We start from the raw sequence: 20,893 nt of genomic DNA, 5'->3' as shown, positions 1-20,893 counted from the left end.
TCCCAATCAATACAGAGTTTGTTAAAGAGCCACTAATGTCCGTGGCTCCATGCTTCGCAGACACTAACGACCTCGCTCTGGATCAGCCACGACAGCTGAAGACACCCAGCACACGCTGCAATCAATACTTTCTCATACTGGCTCAGTCTTTAGCTCGCTGTCAATCTCACCATCTGTCTTACTGCCTTCGTATCTCTTCTTCTTCTGTTACCAAAGGTGTAATCTCTCCCCCCAATCATTTTCTATACCTCCTATCTTTCCATTTGAGCCACTCATCCACTCTTTCTCTTTCCAGCTATTGGCTGTCCATCGCAATCTATTTCACTCTGTCTCCTTTCTTTTTCCCTTCTACCCATCTTTTTCCCCTCCCTTTCTCTCTCTCTCTCTCAGCCCAGCCAACAGCTTCATTGTCCTTGGGTCGGGGTGAACAATGTCGTCCCACATGGGGCCCCTGTGCAGTCCCAGCCGAGAAGGCAGGGAGCACCAGAAAACACCCATAACTCAGTGTTTCAACTGGGCTTCGGGATAAAGGGAAGCCTCACACATGGCTGACTATGTGGGTCAGCCTAGGATCATTTGTAGACTAGAAGGCCAGCAACTGGCACCAGAATCCCCCACTGAGGGTGTATATGTGTGAGCGTGTGAATGAGTGAGTGGGTGAGTGAACGAGTGTGTCATGTCCCCTTGCAAACCCAGTGGTGTGAGGGCCCCCCCCCTCCTCCCCAGCTCAAGTTCATCTCAGCCAACTATTCTATGGGAAACCTGCTCTTCTCTCCATCGCCATTGCTGCATCCCTCCACCCCCATCCTCTACGCGACCGCACCCAGATGCCTTTGTGAGCAGCGGGGACAAAACAGGGGGTTCTTTGGGGCCACCAATTAGTCCTTCCCCATTGGGGCGACAAGGGCGATGAATAGAAAGACCCCCTAACCGTCCACGCATATAATCTCAGCCTTCGCTTTGGAAGTTACACTGTCACAGCCACACAGATTCCACCTTGTTTTCAGAAGAGCCTTCTTGATTTAAAGACACGGCTCGCTGGTCCAAAAAGCGAGCATCCGGATGCCAGCGAGTCACTTTGTCAGAAGAATGCGATGGAACTTACTGTGTGTTCACCCCGCAAGGCACACAAGGATGGCTTTTGGGAGGTGAAGGGGGGGTTAAGAGAAGGTGAATTTTTCCCATCAATCACCAAGTGACATAAGCAACAATACCAACTTGGAATCCATTACCAAAACAAACAAAGACATAGCAGGAGAGTCTGCAACAGGAACCCAACACGGCTGGACAAGCTATGTAAACTAAAGTGGTGACTGAGTAGGAGCAGGGTGAGCCTTTGAATGAACACAGTGATTGCTGGTGAACCGTAACACAAGTCACAGTGACGAGATGTCTCAATAGTTGCATTATCACTGTTACGAGCCCCTCCCTCAAGTGCTTATCGGAGATGGATTAGCTTTTAAGGGGGGGGCTTAATTTGCAGGAAAAGGCTAATTTCTTCCTGCTTATAGATGAAATAAAGGTTTTCATGAGTCAAAATTGTAAGTCAAAATTATCTCGATACAAAAATTATTCAGACACAGACTCAAGAGATTTTTGTCTGAATTTAAAACTCCACACCTCTTAACTACGCTAACATTCATCTCCTCATCCTTTTTAAAAACAGTTTGAATGCATTGACTTTTTCTCTAAGAGATAAGGCGCCCAAGAAGCAAGCAGACAGTCTAATTAACGAACGCACACACATACATACACACACAGATTTAAACGTGCCATTTTCTGTTCTCACCTTTTTTAGACTGGCCATTGGCAGAGAGCTAAGAGAACATAACACAAAAGAAGGGAGAAACAGAGAGAGACCGGAGGAAAAGAGGATGAATGTGAGATATTTATGGACATGAGTTTTCTCCAGCAATCCTTTCTCCTGCTGCTCATCCTCCTGTCCAATGAACTGAGTACTGACAAGCCAAGACAGGTTAAGCTTTTACGGCAACCTCCCATATGATCAAAGTAAGGCAAAAAAAGTCCCGACTCTCAGGCATTATTGTGATAGGCTGCGGTCATGCATTTACATGCATCTTAGCTCAGCTGTTTGCAAGAAGAGAGCCTTGTGCACAAGACTTCAAGTAGCTGTTTGTTACACAAGCTCTCTTTTTCAGCTAATATCTGTCTATACATACTATATAGCCACACTTGGGAAATGCCTGTTACCTGAAATTATCATTTAGACTTGCTCCAGTCAGTTGGAATAAGACCCACAATCCACTGTAACAAAATATACAGACACATAGGTTCACTTACTTTACTTAACTGCAACATAAAATCGATATGTTCTGTTATTTGATATAGGGTTATTGAGGCATAAAAGGATGTGTTGTCAACATTCCCAGTTAAAAATGAAAGACCAGCTTGCTCAGACCAGATCCAGGACACCTTCCACCTGGTCTGAGCAATCGGATTTCAAATTCTCTTAAGTGACACTTTAGCAGTCTTTCCTAAAACATCATGAAATTGCATCATAAATTTTCCATAGAAAGAAGTTTAAATCTTATGTGCTGTAGAGGTTTATTGAATAAAAACATGTACAAGGTCATGCTTCAGTTAAATGATCCTCTCCAAAAAGTAATTTAATAAAAAATACATAAATAAATAAAAAACTAGGCTCTGCTCTGAACAGCAAAACAGAAACAGAGAATGCTCTCCAAGTGAGGCGCATGGGCTCTTTGTTCATCATCATCAGCAATAGTGCTCCGCCAGGCTATTTAATGCTTGGCTGGAGAGTCAGGCAGCATTTTATCTTTGTTTCAGTTCCCATACCTGAGGAATACTTTTATATTCTCAAATGTTACACAGGGCAAGTGTCACAGAGACTGTAATTTATGAATTACAATTCACAGTTGCGGTGTACCAAACACAAAACAGAAACCTCTGCTGAGGCTCAGGTCTTTGTCATGTAAAGGTGACAGTGTCACTTAAAGCATTTTCACCTGGTCTTCTTCCACAATGGTATTTCATTACCTTACAGTATAGCCGGTATGCCATCTGAAGGTGAAAGCTGCTTTGTGGGTTCTCACTGAGAGGTGGGGAAGTGCAGGAGGGCTGCTAGGCAATAGATCAATGACTCCGTGTTTCCACAGAGAGCGCGATAGGAAGTACAGGGCGAGCAGCAGCCGATGCCTTAAAATAGTTCTACCGATTGGAGCTCAGCTTTAACCCAAATAATGGAGAGGCTGACCAAGGTCTGCCGAGGTCTGTACATTTTTGATTAGCTCATGACCTCCGGAGAGTAGAAACAGAAGACAGATTTCATACGGACGAGATAGAAAAGTGGGACAGGAGCTTTTTTCTGACTTTTTCTGTCTCTGTCTGGAGCCTTGGCCAATATTTTTTATTTTATTTTTCTAATTAGAGTTTTGAGTATAAAACCAGAGAGAAAGGTGACAATGTAGCTCATGCACAACAGGTTCGTGTGTGTACTGTTAGAGCATGTGTGCTGTGTCTGAGTAATCATCCATCATATCTGTCAGATTAGACCTACCTAGTAATGGCTTCAGGCAAATGTCAAACAGTCAAACACACACGCACGCGTGCATGCACGCACACACACCCACACACACACACACACACACACACACACACACACAGTTTAAGACTTTTTCTTGTATTATTAAAGACTCCTCTTCTGAAGGGACAACAGTTCTACAGCAGACATTAGAATAAGATTAACACATATGGTATGGACTTTTTTTTTTTTAAAGAACTTTAATGACTCCAGATTTAAAAAAAAAAAAAAAAAGAAAGAAAATCTGAAGCAATCTGATACGGGCCATTACTACTTTGAGAAGTATCCGGTGGCACAGGCACACATACGTACATCCAGCACAGATGTTCACCCTCTCTTGTTCTTAGCTCTGCTTTAAAGCTACAATGTTTTGTTCATTAATGGTTTCCTCAGCTGAAGAAGATAAACTGAGGAGACCGTTTGTGGTGAGAATGTTTTTACCTGGTAACTTGATGGCAGTTTGCAGCATATCTTCACTCTTGTTTGAACCACAATGTCTCTAACAGCGCTTTACTCATGCAGCACTGTACTTCTCACTCTCTGTCTCTCTCTGTCTCTCTCTGTCTCTCTCTCTCTCTATATATATATGTATATATATATATATATATATATATATATATATATATTGCATCAACTGTTGTTTTTATACTTTTTTGTCCCTTCTACTTTTCTTAATATTGATTGCTGTGTGTGAGCCAAGTTTCCACTCGAAGACATAAAGGCTTTTCTCACTTCTGGTGTAGACATTAGCATTATCTCACATTGGTGACGATATTGCTGTTTTGCAAAAACGTTCACATCCACTTCCCTGCAGGGGCACAGCATCTTTTTGACCGTTTCCTTAATGTAGCCTAATGAGAAAAGACAAGACTCAGCTTTTCCCTGACCCAGAAAATGAAACAGCGGATCAGCATCCGATAAATAAACAAACCATAAATAAGAATGAAGTATATAATTAGAAAGATGATCATTCTAGACAAGCCGGCTCATTAGAAAAAGGGACTTGCGCGTTCACCAATAAGACTTTTCCTGTCGACTAAACAGATTCCATTGGAGAGCTTCATTATGGCAGAAGTAGCATTCTTTCTTTCTCTCTCTCTTTCTGTTTCTTTTCATTTTTTTTCCCTTTCTCTATCTGTTCTCAGTTTTTGCCCCCTACTGCCCTGTCCATTTCTTTCTCCTCCCTCTTCCTCTGTTCCTTTCTGCACTCAGTCTTCTCCCAGCCTCCTCCACCCTCCCCCTCCGCCTTCACTCGCCTTTCTCAGGGTCAATTAAGCTACAGTAACTAAACAGCAGTGCACCCTGTCACATTCCATCCAGTCCCACTCAGTGAGTGACTACAACTTTCAGTAAAACAAACGGGCTTTGAAGGGACCCGCTTCAGCAGCTATTACCATATGAACAACTCACTTCCTACCACACAATGAACTACCTTGACAGACCTTCTGTGGCCTCAGGCTGTCCTTCGTAGAATTGTGTTATTAATGGGGTATAAAGAAGGGTCTGTGTGCAGGCTGTCTGCCCTGTTTCGCCTCTGGTGCTCTAGCCTGGTCTGCCTGGCTCTGCCTTCCCAGCATTGCAATATTCAGCTCATGGGGGGTCAGCAGCAAAGACGCTCACACACACACACACACACACACACACACACACACACACACACACACACACGCACACGCACACGTAAAGTACACACGAGCTCACAGCAGGGTATGGGCATAAGTACAGAGAACACGGAACATGAAATGAAAACTTTGATGTACACACACTTGCACACATGTTCACACAAAAACATGCACACGCTTTCAACTATGAGAGTGCCATACTGTGCACTTGAGAAGCCAACCTCCAGCAAAGACAGATCTATTTCTCTTCCCCTCGTCCACCTCCTCACACAAAGAGTACAGCATGTCAACAGCTGACATCTTTAAGAAGGATGAAAACGTTCTCCTCCTTTTTCGATATTTTCAAACTAAAATAGAAAAGTTCACACTACAACACAGATCTAATTTAAACTGCAGTTTACCGCAGCTCAGTGGAAGTCTGACTTTTTCTTGGAGAAAATTCCTTATGCACAACAGTTTGCGTTGTACTGACAACAGGTTTGTAGAGACTAAATAGCAAGAACGGAGCCGCTTCTGTGAGCCAACGACAGTAGCTTAAGAGACACAAACAAGGCAGACAGCAACGGGAACAAAAACGAATGAAACCGATACGTTTTCATTGTCCGATTGCACTGCAATGCAACTCCGGGACGGCACTTGCTATGAAAGGTGTCATTAAATTGTCCTGGCTTGTTTTACCTGGCCAAAATATCTGTATGTGTACAAGGACAAACTGTACTTGCGAGTAATATTTCTCAATCTACCTGCAGGCAGGTAGATCCGCTTTTCTCGTGACCTGATACTTTCCTGTGCATCTCTACACCTTAAAGGCTAACACAACAAACCTGCTACATTCAAGAGCAGCCATACTGACTGAAACGGAGACGGGGGAAATATCAGATGAATTGGCTGGGCACCCGACACGAGTTTGTTTGTCTTATCTATATATTTGATCTGGTTAGGGGAGGAAGTTTTGTTCAATGGCTCTTTGTGATCCACCACTGCAGCTTATAGCTTACATCCTCAGGCTGCAGGGTGGGTGGGCAGGAGCACAATCAGATGGGTTCAGATGTTCTTCTCTGCTTGAACGTAGCAAACCAGATCTATAATATGCTTCAACAGGAAACGCAGAGCACACCCTGCAATCAGATCTACTTACATCACAGTGACATGTCTTTTCTCCACATCACAAAGAGGGGGAAAAATGCTAAATTCGCCACACTGCCAAAAATTGTAATTGCAGAAATACTCACGCTGTTACAAACCGTGACTCTGTGTTCTTAGTTTGGCCTCACTCTGATGTTCGTATTCGTGAACATATTGTAATTCAAAGAAATTGGAAACAGCAGATGGCGTGACAAAGTGTTATATTATGCAGCAATATTGTACCATACCTTGTTTTAGTGCTCCCAGTTGAGTTGTAGGAAATGATGCTGCCAAAAACAATCAAGCCAGAGAGATCTAGCATTTGTGTTAAGTGTGAGAGATTCGCTATTATCTCTCTCTCTCTCTCTCTGACTAAAACATTGGATTGATTATATTTTATATAACACCACTGTACTATGAGTGGCCAGTACATATTTTTAAAAAGTATCTCAATCAATGTAATGATTAATGTAATTCTATGATGAAAACAATTTGATACACCATATTGTTTCTGTTAATAATAGATTATTTTATTGTCATCAGAAGAAGTTAAAAAAAGGAACACATATTTATTTTCTTAACCGTTTATCCACTTCAGGGTCTCGGGGTGGGAGGTCTGGACTCTCCACATGTCACCAGTAAAAAACACACAACTTCTTCCAGAACTCACAGTGTTCTAATTGAATAGTTTGATTTATAACAAATACTCAGCAGTGCATGACAAAAAAACCCACCTACTCATAAGTGAGATCCTGGAAGCAGCAATGGTTGCACTAAATGGCTCAAATGATTAATTGACTATCACTGTAGTTGTTAATTAATTTTTAGTGGATTGCCTAATAGATTAACCCTTTAATTCTTTCAGTTTAAGCTCATACATCCCAGCTGACTCCTTCCTTCATCATTAAATTGTGGTCTCCAGCAGGCACCTGACACTAGGAAAACAAAGAAAACCCGAGTCAGAGAATCCACCTTCTCATGGATCAGATCTTCGTCTGACCACAAAGTCATCTGACTCCCAGTGCATATCTGACCCACCGTCACTTGATACACAGAATCCAGCCCAAAACCTGGATAGCAGATACCGGACAGGTAACCCAGCCCATCGAATCGCATGCCTTTAACTTGAGGCAAAGTGTGTTTCTTTGGATACCTCTGTGCACGTACCTGCGTGCTTGAGCCTGACCGTGTATATTATTTTATAGAGGTCTTCTAGAATTTCCAGATAAGGGTCATAATCCCATAAAAGCTTGTCAAAAGCTTGTTATCGCTCACACATGTTTGTTCATCAAACTCCACCTTAAAACCCCTCAGAGGCGGATAAAGTTCCATCATCTGCCAGGTAATAAAATACACTATTTGTTCTCTTATACAAATGTCTGCAGTACAGGTGCGCTCGTCTCTCTGTCCATTTGAGAGATAGTTATCAGTTAAAAGGGTAACCAAAGCCTCAACACTTGTCAGGTCCCCCGTTTTTTCTACATTCAGCTCCTCATTAGGTCCCACTGTGAATAATATCTCCTTTTAGCTCTGTTTACTTGAGGCATATGGCAGGCCTACAGTAGTCAGCAAGCTGTTTCCTATGACTAACCTTTCCACTACGGTTTTATTGGTGCACTCTTATGAGCACATCATATGGTGACTGCAGCATATTTGACCCATGAGCTGAACTCATGATAGCAGTGGTTTCACCGAAAAGAGGAAGACAGCGGTCATCCGTGTGAGGAGGAAAGGCACACAGGGCAAACAGTATTAATGCTTCTATTGATTACAATCTTGCCATCCGCTTCTACACTCTCGTTAGATGTAACACAATGCATCCCAGGGAACGAATAACCATTGCTAATGGCTATAAAAAGCTCTTGAGAATCGGCTAACATTCTAGCCACTAAAATCAATATTTCCCCCAACCACAATCTTTATTTAATCTCAGTATAGTGGCACGAGGAATTAAGGATGAAAAGCAGATGAGAAATTGCTAAGTCAGAACAGAGTAAGAGACACTTGGTTAGCCTAAATTGACTGAAGCTTAGCCACTAAATCGTAGCACCTAACTAAAGTTTACACAGTACCTCTGTGTGGCTGCAACTGATTCAGACATGTTCAAAAATCCACTCTGTTGCTATCCAGTAAGGTACTTTGGATAAAAATAGCGCCTCTCTTCCTGTGTTGTGTCAAACTGACTCCAATCATTCACAGAGGATTCCAAATAACAATTAATTAATGAAAAGTACCTCCCCTGTGCTCACCGCTCCAGTTGACACTGTAGTCACAACCCAGGCAGTATTTACTATAAGTAATTAGCCCAGAGTTACAGGCATGGAAATCACCGTGATGATGGAATAACTATCTGAATGCCTCAAGGGCGGGACAGGAAACGAGAGCACTCAAACAGACAGTCATGCCTTATTATGCAAGTGGTGGAGGTAAGAAATACAGCCTCCCCAGGTAATTAAGGTCGTGTAGGCAGCTTCTTACAGACAATTGCCCTGAACAAGCCTGGTGTGAAGTGAAAGATGCTGATGTAAAGTGGAAGTGAAAATAAGTGAAACTCTGCAGTGGTCTGACCTCTGTAATCAGAACCAGAATAAAATATTAACTATTCAAGCATTAAAAGACAAACAGTTTGAGCAGGTTACACTATGGATGGATGAGTTGTGAGTGGTATTATTTTAAATATCACAAATGTAAGTGTTGCTAAAATGGCAAGCGAAACTGCATCGCATATGTATAATGTTACTCTAAACATGTGCAGCTTGAAGCACACTTCGCAGTAGCCATAAATACTGAATTCTCCTATTGGATGTATTTAAGGCTGTCATTTAATTGCTCAGCTGTCACGGGGTCCTGAGCTCACATGATTATATTTGTGCATACTTATGTGCATGGTGTCATGTGTGCGTAAGAAGCACATGAACCACTGTGCATATAAAGCATATGGCAATATACTTAAGCTACGGCAATTACTGGTAACCACATCCTCATTCTTCACAGGGTTTGTGCTATCTGTGACTGTTAAATTACCACAGTGTGGGTCAGCCAGGGTTACATAGCTTGACTAACGCAAAGTACACACTCACATACACCATCATAGTTGTAAGCACACACTAAGTCCTTCACCTGTTAATGTGTGAAACAAATGACGCTTGCAGCGGCGCCAGAGCGAACACACCACCATGTCCCATCTTATCAGCTGGCTGCATAAAACGCTGTTTGTTCTAGATAGAGTCTGCAACAATCAACCAGTCTGCTAGAGGGGATTCAACTGGCCCTGGATGACTGCACCTCACAGGACTGAACAGAGAAGCAAATCCAGTGTGGCACGGGGGAAGGATGGAGATCAAAGTCAGGTACAGACTGAATGACAACAATAGGCCTACACCACGGGATCAGCTCAATGCTCCAAACTCCCAATCTTATCTAGGTCAGAGCCACACCTCCACAGACTCATCACACTGCCTTTTCTTGCTGTTTGATTTCTTTGTTGTCATGGGTGGTGATGTAATCTAATGTAATTTTGCAGTGTAAACTCTCAAGATGAAGACCAGGTAGCAAAGCCGTGGATTTCCTTTGTGAAAACACTCAGACAAGAGCAAAACTAGTTTTTGGAATAAGTCAGCCAAAGAGGAACCAAAACAATAATCTTCTAAAATGTTTTAAACCCTTCAATACACATTTAAAAGGTGGGAACCAGCTAAAAAGAAATAACTTTCTGTTATAAATTTGATTTTTTTTTTTAAAACACAAAAATAATTTACTTAAGGAAGAAGAAGGGAAAAAAAACTTCCTTCATCAGTAAAACCCTCCGAAACCTTGTAAATGATTAACTGATAGTGCGTCTACACAGCATCACCTTCCTCCCAGTGTTCCTATCTAGTTACCGGGCTAGCATTACTAGACCAGGTAAAATTAGGATATCTTGTCCATCCAGGCTTAGCTCACATGTACCATGACAAAAACCTGCAGAAGGAAAAAAGACACGAGGGAGAGAGAAACTGAAGTGGTTGACTAATGAATTAGCTGTCTTCTGTTTTTCCTACCTGTCAACCAGCTGAGAACAGTTAAAAGCCTTTATGCAAACAAGATTTGATATTGAGAAAATGCACAGATTGTAATAATCTACCCGAAACAGAAATAATTCTCTGTGATAAAGCCTGACCAGCGTTGACTCATCAAATTCTCTTCAGAGGAGCTCGGCACGTAGCCATCACTCCTCACTCTGATTCCAAACCCAATTAAATAATCAAGGGTTCAACTGCTGTATAATACCATAATCAATAGACAGAAAATGTCTTGGTTATTGGGATGAAGTTAAACAGATCCCACAGAAAGTACAGAAAACCATCAGAGAAACAGATGAGAAGGTCCAAGATTAGCTGAGGATGGGAGCACATCAAAAGATACAGCGTTTCTGTATGCAGCTGCTGCACTGCCCAATCAAACCAAACTCAGAGACCAAAATAAGCCTCGCTGCACATTTCTCAGTCTCGACACACACCAATTTATGCAAGAGTGCATACCTACACAAACAAGACACTAGTTACAATACATGCACTATAGCCTTACCCACCTTCACAAGCCCAGAAGCATTCACCTCCAGAATAATCCAGTCAGCAAACCTTAACAGGTTTAGAAAAGCAAAGCTTTTTAACAAATAACGTAAAAAGGCCCCCAGTAGGCTGTGATGAATGAATCAACCCAAGCATGCTGTGAACATTATCAGAGTGGGGGATGAATGAATATATTATCATGCAAGGCACAAATTCTCTTCTTCTGCCTCACAGCTTGTCTGTCTTCCTGCCTATCAACCTGCTTGCCTGATTACCTGCCCACATACAGAGCACCTTTTGTCCAGATTAAAGGGGGATGGATGGGGCAGGATGAAATATTATTTCTTTTCACGAGAATTCATTTTGAAAAGGAGATGCATTGGTTTCTTTGCTGTGCCTCAAAGCTTCACTGCCTCCCTTCCTAACTGTCCAGACTCTTTCTATTACCCTCTTTGACAGGCTGTCTTCCTCTGTACCTGTCTTTTTAAATGTCCCAGTTATCTCTAAGTCTGCATTCCTGCATGCCCCTAGCATAACTGTCTATCTGACAGTCTTGTTTATTTTCCCAGCTCAAGTTTGCTGTCTATACATTACGTTTATGTCACTAATTAGCACTAACAAATACATTTTGTGAGCAACTTACAATGATTGAGTTACATTGGGAAACTGCTACAAAACTATGTGTAATTTCTCTATTTTATTTTAAGTTTCACTGTAATTGAAACATGCCTACTGGTTTTCCCTGTTTGTCGTATTTTTGCTAAGCTTGGCTATCTGCTGCCATTTGGGGGCAGAGTCAAAAATATGTTTAACAACTGGAAATGCAGAATTCTCTATTTTTATGCGTGCACTGTTTTTTGTTCTTTGCTGCTAGAAACACCAAAGTCAAAGGTTATAAAGAACTTTGTTTTAGGTGGGTGAAACTGAGTGTAAAAATAATTAAAATGATCCCCTGGAGCTACTGTCTGTGCTTCTCCTATGTACTTCTTCGTGCTCCATTGTTTCTCCCGCTTCTCCTTCTTGCGGTGTACTGTGTTAATTCGCTTTCCTGGTTAAGCCAACCTTTCAACCAATCATCATTTGACCTACATGTAGCGTCATCGCCCAGGGGCGACACGGTGTTTGCTCGTTGAAGGACTGTACGCGAGCCTCCACGTTGTGTGAATTCCCATAATCCATCTCCCTGCGTAGGTGGGAAGCTACAAAAACAGACACCAACGCGGGACCATAAATTGGCCTTCAGCTGGCTTCGAGTATAAATGGACAAAGCTTCGGATTTTTAACTAAACCAAAACAACAATTTTTCTTTTGACCAAGTGTTTCAGGAACCTAACAACACGTGGGATTAGGAATCGGTTTACTGGTGTTTATGTCGAAGTCCTGCATTCTGCACCATTTACCCCGGCCTCCTTCCTGTGACTTTTCTGCTGTATAAGGATTTACGTTTCCTGGATTGTAAAAACATTACCTGTAAACACTATTATGGCAGCTATTTAAATATATTCAACTGGAGATACAATTGCCTTTCTAGCTGCCTACCTGCCTGCTAGTCACCCTGTTTGCCTATCTGTTTAGTTTCCTAAGCTCAGGCTGCTGTTACACCATACATTTAATCATTACAGGAGCCCTGACTATACCAAGCAGTTTCCCTGAGCTGACTGAACTGCATGCATGAATGTGTGTGTGTGTGTGTGTGTGTGTGTGTGTGTGTGTGTGTGTGTGTGTGTGTGTGTGTGTGTGTGTGTGTGTACGCCTTTGTAAGGCCTCCACTCAGCATAGTGATGATAAGTACTCCCAGCCCAGCGCTCTGCATGAGCTGATGGACAGACAGGCCAAGAACATTGGGAGCCTTGTGGTGAGTCGTGTGTGTGTGTGTGTGTGTGCGTGCGTGCACGTGCTTTCGGTGTTGCTTTTTTTTTGTTAGCCAGCCACGCCACCAGAGCTTGCCACATGGCTGCAATTTGTTCATTAACTATGTAATAAATGTACACACACACACAGAGGTAATATTGTTCGGAGTTCTGCCTGATTGGATTCTGAAATAGAGGACCCTCAGGGGAATCACTTGTAGTCTACCAGCCACTGTGACCAGGGGAAGACAGATTTTTTAACAAGGGTTGAGACAAATGCTGAAGAAGCACACAGAGTCTGGATTTTTCTACCTCTAATAAGAAACACTGTGAATATAAACTAAGATAATACTGGTTGGGTAAGGTTTTTCATGTTAGCAACTAAATCTACTCCTTGATTCTGATTGCTCGCATATGACCAGATGTAAAACTCCTTTCTTAATACCGTTCATGTTTATGTGCCTAGAACTCTAGAGACGACTGTAAATAATTAATATGAACCCGGGACCAATTACAAGAACTCTATGATCATCATCAGTGAATCAGATGAGTTTGGGATGGTTGTTACAAATCACATGCTGACTCGGATATCAATTAAAGGTTGCTTAAGTATAAGCTTGCCCAGCTCAGAGCAAGCTAATGCTTGCTTGTATCACAGCAAGCAACATTAGATTATCGAACGGCAGATAATTTAAACAGAAATGTTGCTGTGGAGGGAAAAAAAAAAATCCAGAAACGTGGATCATAAACGAAATCCGTCAAGTCCTGTTTGGCTCGCGTATCTAAACCAGCAGTTCGGCTTTCAGAGACAACTGCTCCTCCCACATTCAGCGAGGCTTATAGCCTCTGGAAGAGTGACTGCTGCTCTGCCTTGAGCATACCGATCACCTTACACACTGGCTTTCCTCTACTTTGACAAGTGATACACATACATGTATATCAACACGTGCACAACCGTGCATGTCTGTTTGCACAGCTACTCACAGAGCTATAAAATCTGCACACACACACACTCAACCTTTAACCCCTCCCCCACCTGGATTAATTCACCTGCTGCACCTGAGAATGCGAGCACTATGATGTCACCTGCAATCCCATTACTTCAAAAGCACAAAAGCACCTCACTGCCATCAGTACAAAGAGCAAACACACCCTCTCACTTCTTCCTTTGTCCCTATGTCCCCTAATAGTAATTCCCCAGCAGAAAGTCCATACACAGTGAAGGGAGAATTACAGAGTGTGCTGTACAATCAGGTATTCTTGAGTTTCTGCCCACTAGCACCCATTACGTGCACCACTGTAACAATGACAAGCTTTCTTTATCCCTCTTCAATCTTACTGACATGAAAGAAACTGCCCTGACGCATGAATTTGTGTGCACTAAAAATGCGCCTTGTGTGCGTATGAGTGAATTTGTGTGTAATTGTGTACACGCATTTGAGTGAAAGGTGGTTGTGCAGTGAGAATCCCATGATTACAGTGCTGCCAGTGGACTGCACTCCCAGAAGCCCCCACTGGAAATACTCACAAGCAGGGAATGATGTGATGAGACAAGGCGATAATACAACCACCACATTAGTGCATGGTTAGCCATTAAAAGACCCAGATGAGATTATGAGGTCATATGGGAGGTACAAAGCCTACAGCCAAAACAAGAAGTCCTTCTGTGAAAGTACCGGCACATGTTCATGTTTTCCTTCTGCGTGAAAGGAAGCAAATATAAATCTGGAGAGAAGGAGAACAGGGCTGAAAAAAAAGAAAAAAAAGCAACGAGATAGGCAGATGATAAAATGTTAAGAGACTGAGAAACAAGAGCTGATAGCATGAGGTATTCCCTGCCTTGGAAATTTCCATAGTGGTCGATTTATGGACTAATCCATCATGGAATAACACATGAATTCAGCATGATTTGCCATCAAAACAACCAACTGAGCATGAAACAGGCGATCCTTGCCCATCTTCCATTTCAGCTTAGTGGAAGGATTTTTCCATTGTAAAGCAAGGTGAAATAGCAGCAGTTCAATGTACTGTAACACACTGGAGATGCACCAGCCCCATGAGCCTGCTATTCACAAGATGACGCCTACTGTGAAAATATTCTTCTGCTCTCTTTAGGAAGGAGAAAGCAGAGAGATGGAAAGAGTTTATGTACGTATGTGTGTGAAAGAGAGAGGAGATAGAGGATTTACTGCTGAGATAAAAATGGAATCCATTTTGGTTCTTGAAGCACTCTCACCCACAGCGTGAGGACCTGCTCGGTGCGTTATCCTGGCATTGCTCTTTCAGTCACTTCCCCTCTTCCCTCCTCTGCTCTCTTTCAATTGTTCAGTCTTCCCCACACTACACTCTTTATATAATTTCCTCTTTTCCTCCTTAGTCACACCTCCTTCCTTTCCTTTCCTCCTCTCTCCTCCCCTTCTTTCTCTCACTTTTCCTCTCTCTAGGCAGTAACGCACCCCAACACTGTCTCAGGTCCTGAAACTATGGCAACGGAATGAGAGAGCAAGCGCTCTCTATGATTAATAGATGAGAGATGCAGTGCCAATCGCTGGGGCCTGGGGAGGAGGGACAGATGCACTCGAACAACGCCACGCAAACACGCACACACAGACGCAGAGAGTACACACAATGAGAGCACACTCAAACCCCCCCTCGCCATTAGCCACCCTCTGTGCTTTGTGGTACTATATGCACGGAAAAGGGTCTGACTTAGGCACTACACAGAGACACAGACACATAAGCAAATTAAGAGGCAGTAAGCAGGGTTTTTTCTGATGCTTAACATCCACATGACACACAACCTTTCTTATTGGCTCCCAACAAGCAAACTAACCACAGAAATAACCACAACCACAGTAGCGGATGCAGCCCTAATGAGTCTTAAAAGACTGTGGATGTGTCCATGACTCACAGCTGGCTTCTCTTACCTGCAGAAGCACAACAGCAGGACGGGAACTAGGACATCATATTTTAACACTGTGTGCCATGATTTACATCATCTGGTCTGTAGCGCAAGACTTGGTTGTTTTCAAGGCCACTCATTCATCCATCTCCCAGGCAATCACACAAAGCCCTGCTGTTTTTGGATTATCCCTGCAAATGTATTTCCTTTCCATTCCATCTGAGTAATGACAGGCAACCAAACCCAGCTGTGACAAAGGTATTACCACATGTTAATGTAGCATACACTAAGTGCTTAAAATAATAATATGAAGAGAAAGTGCACAATTTAAGCTGATTTGAAATGTTTCAGTGGATGGGTTTTCATCTAGCACGCACGGCAAAGTTTGGCTTCTCTCAGTCTTCTCCTAGATGAGCTGGCTATCACTTTCTAATTCACTTAATTTCCGACAACAAAGCATTGCCAAGGACCAACAGCCAAAACACCAACAGGCACTGCTTGCCTGGTCCTTCATGCCTCTGGCTTTTTTGGCATGCAGTTTACAACACGCTCAATCAATTATGCTAATGTAATGAGTATGAAGAGTGTTTAACACATGGATGGTTAATTCTGTGGACGCACTGTAGAGTCATTTTTTATGGAGCCACAAGGGTTAAGGCTAAGTGGGAGAAAGCAGCCAGTTAGAACAACACATTGAATCCATGCATGCGTGTGTGTGTGTGTGTGTGTGTGTGTGTGTGTGTGTGTGTGTGTGTGTGTGTGTGTGTGTGTGTGTGTGTGTGTGTGAATGTGTGAAAGACAGCGAGAACAAGAACAACGCGCAGAAGCTAGTGATTAGTGATTACATTCTCAATGAGCCATGCTGTGAATGGAGCATACAGGACTCTACAGCACTGATATATATCAAGTGCCTGTAGTACAGTGAATACCATTTATCATCTCATATAAACAATGAGCAACATGTTCCAGTAAAAGAAGGCTGTATGGTGTATAATGAGTAAATAAACTTTTTTTTATTAAGGAATCACAAATATAAGTTAAACAAAAGGGTGGATGCAAATCTCAGCATAGGTCTAATATATTTTATATCTCTGTCAACATTTTTTTTTTTCAGATAAAATGATGTAGTTATCAAATAATCACAGAACTCATTGCCAACAAAAAAAGTGAGACGGAGCAGCAGAAGGTTAAGTACAAAATAATGTTTATATAGAGCAGTTGTATAATTTGTTGTATCTTCCTGCTTGTTTTTCTTTTACCTTCTGAATCACAGCAGACTCCCACTGAATCTGAAAAGAGAGCCAGCCAAAAACAGACACTGTGCCATAACATCTGTGATGCAAAAGTTCAAACCCAAGCTTCTTTGATTGAGCTGACCCGCGTTTCTAAAACAAAATGTGTTAAAAGCACATCCACAAAGCCGGGATTACGCTCTTTCTCCGGCTTTGTTCTGTTACTAGAGGTTTGTTATTTAGTGTTACGGTAGTGCAACTGAGGCGGCGGCAATTTAGAAAGACGTGGAAGCTGAAAATGGGGTAAGCATCAATAAATCACATTCAGATGACTAAGATGCGTTTGATGCTTTCTTGTAGTCTAATTGTTTCTAAAAAAAAAAAAAAAAAAAAAAGCCCACACACCAAGGATGTGCATCAATAAAACATGGCTTTTATTAAATATGCATAAATACACACACTATTGAATGCAGACTATTGACACTGACTGAATGAGGACCAGCAGTTAACAGTGGCTGACTGTTGTGGCTGTTTATAATAGAGGGCCAATTCATTTGAACAGGAGCAAAGCTCTTTATCAATTATTCAGACCCACTGTATTAAAGCAACATCTGCATCTGTCCTTAACTGGCAAAGGTAAATACAAACTCTGTCTCGCTCTTTCTATTTCTGCTTCTCTCTTCCTCTCTCTGTCTCACACACTCACGCGCGCACACATACAGTGTGACAAATGCACATCAGTCACACACAATGCCATCCCCGTTGCTATTGTTAGGGGATCGGCGGATCAAACGCTCCACAGAGCATTGCTCCAAATACAAGCAGCAACTCTGGTCGCCCTGCTTTATTCTGGGGGTTTTTTTCAGGAGGACAACAGCAGACTGTTGTCACTAAGGTAATCATGCTGTAATTCATGTGTCAGCACAACCAACATGTCAAAATATAAAGTGCTAATAGTAGGATTAGCACTCTTATTGGTGGTGCTGTATGCTGCGTGAGGCAATATGGTGGGACTTGCGGGCTGTGCAACATCTTAAGAAAAAAAAATGCCTCCAGGATTTTTCAATGCCTCCAGGCTAATGTTGTAGGAGGAGAAGAGGTAACATGTTAAAACATTTTTGCTCTTTCCCCATTTAAGATCTGTGTGTAATACCCAGCACAGTGTGTATGCTGACAGCAAAAAAACATAAGGTCACACGTGAAAAAACACAGAGGAGCCCCAAATATTTCCAGGCATTTCAGGGAAAACATGAACTACAACACCCTTTCCTCTCAGAGCTGGTGTAAAGTTTTTTTTTCTTTTTCCACTTAGAAAAAAAAGGCTGATACACCATGTGGTGCATCTGGAAAACAGTTGACATGATGCATATTTTGCGGTCTGCATTCAAAAGTGCTTGGATTCACCCATTTCTATCAGCTCACTTGCACACTTTCTAATCTATAACCTACATTCAGAGTTTGAAAATTCCTTTTCCAGCTATTCCCAGTGCCTCTGGGGAAATCGAGGAGAGGAGAGGAGAAGGGAAGGGAAGAGAGGGGCAATCACAGAGTAACTGGGTGTTGGCACTTGTGTTGGATGTGGTTTGTGAGGCCTCTATCTCTCCTCCAGGCTTGATAAATAAATAGAAATAATGTGCAGAAGCACTTCTTCTACTGGCTAATCCACTTCTCAACCTGCGCCCCTGGTCAATATTAGAAACATTTGACTGATCTTTAGGAAAAGAGTAACAGTGACTACTCCATCACCTGGTGGCTGAACACACCCTAACCAGTGTGCCTGTCCCTCTGTGTGTATGAAACACACGCAGAAAGCGAGAGAGAGGAAGAAAGTCTCAGCCCGCAGAGTAGCTCACTTCGCAATAAAAACATGAATGTAAAACGATTAATTCACATCACATCCCTGTGATTCAATCAAGAGTTTTGTAGAAATACTGTGAAGTAGAAAGATTGTTAACAAAATTAGTCCACCCTATGAATATCTGCTTTAAATACAGATACATTTACTCCACGTAATGTGGAAATAAATTGCAAATGAAAATCCCGTCATGCACTGTAATAATGAAGCGAGGACTCGAGTATTATGCGTTTTCATAACATTAACATTAATATCTTAATAAGTGTGTTTAATGGCTGTAGTTTGAAAGTAAGCACTGTGAAGTCATGGGGCGGGAGGACTACAGTCGGTCCACTCCAGCAAGTTCCTACAAACACGTTTCCCCTCCTTATTTTCATATTTTGAAATTATACACTGGTATTGTTTTTTCTCGTGTTTAGACGCACTAGTTTGATCCAAAATAGGTCCTCCGAGACTTACACTTCTTTCTACTATATGAACAAACAGCATAGGAGGGATTACGCACGAAATTATGATCTGTTTAAATCACCAGATGGTATTTTTCTTGCGGAAAAGGATCACAGTTCTTATATGAATGTAAAATGTACACATTCTGATTCACACATTTAATAAAAATGCTTTTGTAAATACCCGAAAACATACTAAGTTGATACGGTTACCGCGCGAAGCTGGTGCACTTGTCGCCCGGTAGCCTGGCTGCACAGAAAACAAGCCTCCGGGGTTTGAGAAAGGCTGGTACGGGCTATGAGCGCATGAAGTTAGACGTAAACAAAGAAATCTCACCTTCAGCTCATGAATGGATATCCCTCGGAGTGGTTACACAGCTCTGCCTTTTAGTAATCCATGAGATGTGTCCCTCAAAGCAGTTCAGATGGTGCTCGCTTTAGGATAACAATACGAGCGCTACTTTTCTCATGCGCTTCTTTTTGTTACATGCCGCGCTCAAATCACACCACTCAAATCGGAATATCCATCGGAAATCCACACTAGTGACAAAAAAGGACGCTTTGCCTCGTAAACTTCCCTCAGGTAAACTGTACGAACACAAACAACCGGGTGTCCCAGAACTAGCTACGGAGCTGAACGCAGTCCCTTCCACAAAAGCCGACGGTCATCCTATTTGGAGATGAAGCTTCTTACCAGACTGAAGCGGAGCGCAGCAAGCCCAGCTGTCACCCACCCGCTACACACACACTCTCTCTCACACATGCATAGGGAGGAGCTACGTCTATGGAACGGGAGCTATTGTGTCAATGGGTGCCAGTTATGGACAACTGTATTTCTATTTTTACGCAGTGGAATGCGCGTTGGAGAAAGAGAAATCTTGGGGGCTATTAATAGTGTCGACACAGGAAAAAAACACAAAGAGGTTATTGGGAATGTCAATAAGATTAACTGGTATTCTGTATTCTGCTCTGCTCCGGGCCGAGGACGCAAACTGTCACTGGTAATTTTGATGACACAATAAAGATGCAGGTCCTCCTTCGACCCCCCCCCCCCCCCCCCCGCCGCCGCTTTTGTCAATGCGAATCGGAATATGATCAGGTTCAAAGTCTGCTGCCAGTTGTCTCTGCGCTGATCTCAGGGCGCCTACCGCCTTCCCTCTTAGGTGGTCCCGGGCCTGGCACGCGCGCACGCACACTGCTGTAACTGGGATTTTACAAATGAGCCCTTACTTTCCTTGACCCTCATCTCATCAGAGAGGCCATCAGGTAAAAATCTGAAAACAACAGCGAAGTTCAAAAAGTTGTTGCTTAAATTTATGCTACATGAACTATCTGATGTTAGCGATGCGTGCTCCACTTAGCCTTTCCCCGACTCTCTTACACACAAACACACACAGACACACTAGTGTGTACACCCAGCATTGAACTAAGCCAAAATCAACATCAATTTGTTACATTTAAAACTGAAAGCCTGCCACAAAGCACAAACATAACTGCTTGCGTGTGTGTGTGTGTGGGTGTGTGTGTGTGTGTGTGTGTGTGTGTGCTGTCATATACTGTGTTTTGTGTACCTGTGAGCATGTATGTCAGCATGTATGTCGACATCTAGATCATGTCAAAAAACTCATGAGAGGCAAAGCTAACTTGTGTCAGGTCTTGGGCTTATCATTACATTATAACAAGCCACCTGTGAACGCAGCTGTGTGTGTGTGTGTGTGTGTGTGTGTGTGTGTGTGTGTGTGTGTGTGT

At 42.6% G+C, this 20,893-nt stretch overlaps 1 protein-coding gene across 3 annotated transcripts in view; it reads right to left on the bottom strand.

Moving 5' to 3' along the window:
- Positions 1-19,855, bottom strand: part of sema6a (sema domain, transmembrane domain (TM), and cytoplasmic domain, (semaphorin) 6A) — a 103,301-nt gene extending 83,446 nt beyond the window's left edge. For all 3 annotated transcript variants that reach the window (XM_086314806.1, XM_086314807.1, XM_086314808.1), the window contains exon 1: positions 19,482-19,855. The gene's annotated coding sequence lies outside the window, so the exon portion shown is untranslated. The remainder of the gene's footprint in view (positions 1-19,481) is intronic.
- Between the last annotated feature and the right edge of the window lie 1,038 nt (positions 19,856-20,893).

Source organism: Aulonocara sp. 'chitande type north' Nkhata Bay, linkage group LG12, assembly GCF_057382095.1.
Source record: "Aulonocara sp. 'chitande type north' Nkhata Bay isolate Kocher_YH1m ecotype deep benthic linkage group LG12, A_spYH_male_GT1.1, whole genome shotgun sequence".
Taxonomy (NCBI): Eukaryota; Metazoa; Chordata; class Actinopteri; order Cichliformes; family Cichlidae; genus Aulonocara; species Aulonocara sp. 'chitande type north' Nkhata Bay.
This window is presented reverse-complemented; position numbering and strand designations above follow the sequence as displayed.